At 49.9% G+C, this 5,000-nt stretch overlaps 1 pseudogene; it reads left to right on the top strand.

Annotated features, from left to right (window-relative positions):
* Nucleotides 1-292, top strand: part of LOC143307384 (large subunit ribosomal RNA) — a 3,447-nt pseudogene extending 3,155 nt beyond the window's left edge.
* The last annotated feature ends 4,708 nt before the right edge of the window (nucleotides 293-5,000 follow it).

Here is a 5,000-nt window from a genome sequence, read left to right as displayed (position 1 = left end):
GGCCACCTGGTCCCTGGGATCGACGAGGGATTGGGTGAAGCACCGGCAGCGGAAACCCAAACGGGGTAAGCCGTCCCCCTGTAGCCCCCCTTTTTTTGTACATAGTCCCCGACGGCCAACGCATCAAAAAAAAAAAAAAAAAAAAAAAAAAAAAAAAAAAAAAAAAAAAAAAAAAAAAAAAAATAGCCAAATGCCTCGTCATCTAATTAGTGACGCGCATGAATGGATTAACGAGATTCCCTTCTGTCCCTATCTACTGATCCGCCATCTTGGTTTGACCGAGGACAGACGTGCTTTACGTCGCTCCGCGCAAAATCCGTATTTTTGGTGGAATAACAATCAGGAGAATTATATACAGTGTCTTATTGTGCAGATCTAGTGCCAGTGTATGTTTAGAGACATTAAGTTCCGTGAAATTCGAAGTCTGTGAGGAGGAAAGTGTGGAAAACGGAGCTGGGCGTTGGCCACGTGTCAACCAGTCCACGCCGACCGAATCTCAGCCGATTTTCTCGGAGCCGCCTAACGCACCATTGCCGCCGCACACAGAAAACAACTGCAATCGAACAGCCGAAGATTCTGACATATTCAGAATAGTAATCGTAGTGGAATAACGACGGTGAGCTTAAAACTTTATCTGAAGTGCCAGATTTTTAAGGTTAAGCGGCCATATTGGACGCCATCTTGGCCGCCATATTGTGACGCCGCAACACAAGCGCCGCCTGGGCGGTGCGCAGACGAACCACGCGCTAGCTCCTGATTGGCCCGCGCCAGTAGGAATCTGAGCACCAGATTGGCCGACCGCCGGCGAGCGGAACGCGCCGATTGGTTGTCGGAATACCTTCGACCAATAAGAGCCGTAGTCTGGACGCGACAACGACCAACAGAGGAATACAACAGGAAACGACAGCTAACAAAATGCGTGGAAATATGAACATCGATGATGAGACCACTGACGCGGAACAAATGACCACCGTACGCAAGAAGTCAAAACACGTCAGAAAGAGGAAGATGTCCTCGGACACCGACGTGAACCACCCACAGAAGCGAAACGAGGGAACGGAATCAGGCGCGATCGGAACAACTTGCGGGAAGAAAAAGCCACAGAAGTCAAGCGACAAGGAAGAGAGCGACGTGAATCAGGACACTCACCACCGAGGACCGATCTACAGCATCAAGGAGCGATCGGAATCCATCCAGAGGAAGCTTCTAACCGTCCTGTCGAGCCCGGAATACGGCATCGAGGCATCAACAGGTAAGTATCTCATTAATAAGGTAAGCAAACTAACCAGTCTGTTACAGGAGTCACTGCTGCTAAACAGCAACTTAGAGGGGCAGATCGTCGCACTCCGCAGCCAAAACACCGCACAGAGACATGAGCTAACCCAGGCAGGGAAGAATGTAGCTAATGCACCGCAGCAGCAAAAAACAACCTACGCGGAACGCCTGGGGATCAAATCCAAGGCCGCGGAACTGTCCAACCAAAAGCAGAACCCTCCCAACGTTGTCATCATACGCCCCAAGGACGTGACTCAATACAAGGACAGTGAGGCAACAAAGCAGGCGATAGTCTCTCTCGTGTCACCCAAGGAAGAAAACCTGCAGGTTAAAAACGTCAGACGCGTCCAAGGTAATGCAATAGCCGTGGAGACAGCCACATCCTGCAACATGGAGGCGCTCATGAAGAATGAGAAGCTGAAAGCTGCAGGTTTCTCAGTGGACGTACCGGCAAAGAAGAACCCACGCCTAATCGTTTTCGGCGCTCCTAGGAAAGACGATGAAGAAATTATTCAGGCTATAGTGGAGCAGAATCTGGACCCCCAGGAAGCAAGTAAGTATAAACACCAAATGAAAATAGCTTTTAAAACAGGTAATAAGAACAACAAAGAAAGCTGCAACGTCGTGCTGGAAACATCTAAAGAGATGAGGAACCTATTAGTGAAGAAGGAGCGCCTCTACCTAATGTGGCAGTGCTGCCAGGTACAGGACTTTATCGCAGCAACGAGGTGCTATAAGTGCCAGGGATTTGGACATACGTCCAAGCACTGCAAGAACGAGCATGACGTATGTGGACACTGCGCAACGGCAGGCCACATTTTCAAAAACTGCCCCAATAAAACTAAGAAGGCCAGCTGCGTGAACTGCAAGAAGGCAGGAAAGACGCACGATCACTGCGTAACAGACAAGGACTGCCCAGCGCATGTAGCAGCAATCAACCAGGTCTTATCTAGAACCGACTATGGATCGTAAGCCCACCGACGGAATGACCCGGTTGAACGTCGCGCAGCTTAACATGAGGAGATCACAAATAGTCACCATCGAAGCCAACAGGCTAATGGACCAGCAAGGGCTGGACATTCTTCTCATGCAGGAGCCGCACAACGCAAAAGGGAAAATACTTGGATTCGACAGAAACACGATCGTTGTCACCGGTGGAAACCAGAACCAAACCGTGCAGTCAGCGATCGCCATCAAGAATAGGAACCTCACGGTGCTCAAGGTCTCTCAGCTTAGCAATGAGCACTGCACCTGCGTAGAAGTTAAAGGCAGCTTCGGCCGAATATACCTAGTCAGCATGTACTTCCAATACTCTCACGACATCGACCGATACATTCAACACATGGAAGAAATAACACGTTGCCTCAAAAACGAAAAGGTAATAATAGCAGCAGACGCGAACGCGAAATCACCACTCTGGCGCAGTAATATCACGGACGAACGAGGAGAAAAACTTGAGCAATCAATAGCCCGGAACAACCTAATAGTACTTAACGAAGCAGGAAACCCACCAACGTACTCAGCCCCAGTAGGTACATCCAACATCGATGTTACGCTGGCGTCGTACACAGCGGTGCATCTCGTTGACGACTGGGCCGTTAAGGATGGCTGGACCAGTAGCGACCACAACCTTATCTGCTTCAGCCTGACAACCGAGACTGCAACTCTCTCTAATCCTGTAGCTCCGAGATTCCGAACGAACCACGCCGACTGGGAGAGGTTTCAAGAGATTCTGTCGACAGAAAGGGAGAAAATCACACCAGGATGGGAAAACGTTCTCAACGAGGATGTAGAAAAGGCAGCCGAAGTCTTGCAGACCTGCATACTTAACGCATGCAAAGAAGCCTTAAAACCCAAGAAAATACGCCACTCTCCCGCTCCTTGGTGGACTGACTCTCTAACGGAACTCAAGAAACTAACGCACCAGCGCCGTAAGGCCTTCCAACAGGAAAATAACCCGGAGCTCAGGAACCAACTTAAAACCGATTACAGAAAGGTAAAAAATAAGTACACGAATGAAGTCAGGAGAGCCAAGAAGAAGAGCTGGGAGGACTTCGTGTCACGAGAAGGAAATGCCAATCCGTGGGGTGTAGTGTACAAGCTAAGCGCGCAGAAGATTTCACCTGAACGAGCTCTATCCACCTGCAAATCCGGCTCCGCGCACACGACGACGTGGGAGGAAACTGCCACAACGTTCTTGCAGGCTCTAGTACCGGACGATAACGAGGACAGCACGGACACACAGAGGGAAAGAAGAGCCGCCCGCGACATATCCCCGGACACCAGGGACTCTGACGACTTCTCCAGTGCCGAGATCGCAGCAGCAGTGAACCAGCTGCGGAACCGCAAAGCACCAGGACCTGACCGGATCGAAGTAGAAGTGCTAAAGGCCTCCTACGCGATACTTGAGTCAGAACTGAAAGGGCTCTTCAATGCCTGCCTCAGGAAAGGATGCTTTCCTAAAATCTGGAAAACGGGGAGTATCCGCGTCCTTCTGAAGAGCCCTGACAAAGACGACTCAGTACCAACATCGTACCGGCCAATATGTCTCCTTCCAATCATTGGGAAGGTGCTGGAGAAGCTCATCGCCAGGAGGCTCGAGCCAATCTTCTGCCATGAAGAATTTGCTGCTGAGCGCCAATACGGGTTCAAGAAAGGAAGATCCACGGAAGACGCCATAATCCAAATGCGGACTCTGGTCTCCAACTGTGATGAAAAATACGTCCTGGCCATCCTCTTTGACATCGCCGGAGCGTTTGACCACGTCTGGTGGCCGAGCGTCCTCCACAGACTAAAAGAGAGAGGCTGCCCGAAGAACATCTACAGACTAATTTCCGACTACCTGAGGGACCGCTCGGTTAAACTCTGTGGCAGGAACGAGGAAACCATGAAGACGGTAACGAGAGGCTGCCCACAAGGATCCATCCTGGGCCCACCGCTATGGAACCTGATATTCGATGACCTCCTCAACGAGCTGAAGAAAGCGGGCACTGAGGCTGTAGCCTTTGCCGACGATTTGAAGATATTCATCTTCGGAAGCAGTCGACGCGAGCTAGAAGAGAAAGGACAAGCCATAGTGATTCTCATTCAAACGTGGTGCGCGAATGAGAAACTTAAACTTTCCGAATCAAAAACAGAGATGACACTATACAAAGGAATACTGGACCCCAAGAGACCACCAAAAATCAAAATAGCCAACAAGCAGATCTCATACAAGAACACCGTCAAGTACCTCGGTATATATTTCGACAGAGGACTGTACCTCAGGACTCACGTCGAAAAGCTGAAAAGCAGGTGCGACTCGAAATTCAACGCACTTGCCAGGCTGGCGAGGAAAGACTGGGGACTGAGGCATAAGTGCCTGTCAACACTGTACCGAGGAACATTCATACCAATGATGACATACGCCGCAGCAGCCTGGAGCGACAAACTCACGAAAGGCAACATAACAAGACTGATGGCAGCCCAAAGGAACGCCCTTCTCAGAGTAACAAAAGCCTATAGAACAACGTCCACAATGGCGTTGCCAGTCATTGCAGGGGAGCTACCAATAGATCTTAAAATACAGGAAGCAACACTCAGGTACAAGGTAAGAAAAGGAATCTCATTTCAAATACAGGACCACAATTTCCCGGAGGACATCAACCAGGAAGCGATATTACAAGAAATAAAAACCCACCTCCTCCGGCAATGGCAACAACGATGGGAAACCTCGGAAAAAGGGC

This window comes from Osmia lignaria, unplaced genomic scaffold (genome assembly GCF_051020975.1).
Source record: "Osmia lignaria lignaria isolate PbOS001 unplaced genomic scaffold, iyOsmLign1 scaffold0052, whole genome shotgun sequence".
Lineage (NCBI taxonomy): Eukaryota > Metazoa > Arthropoda > Insecta > Hymenoptera > Megachilidae > Osmia > Osmia lignaria.
This window is presented reverse-complemented; position numbering and strand designations above follow the sequence as displayed.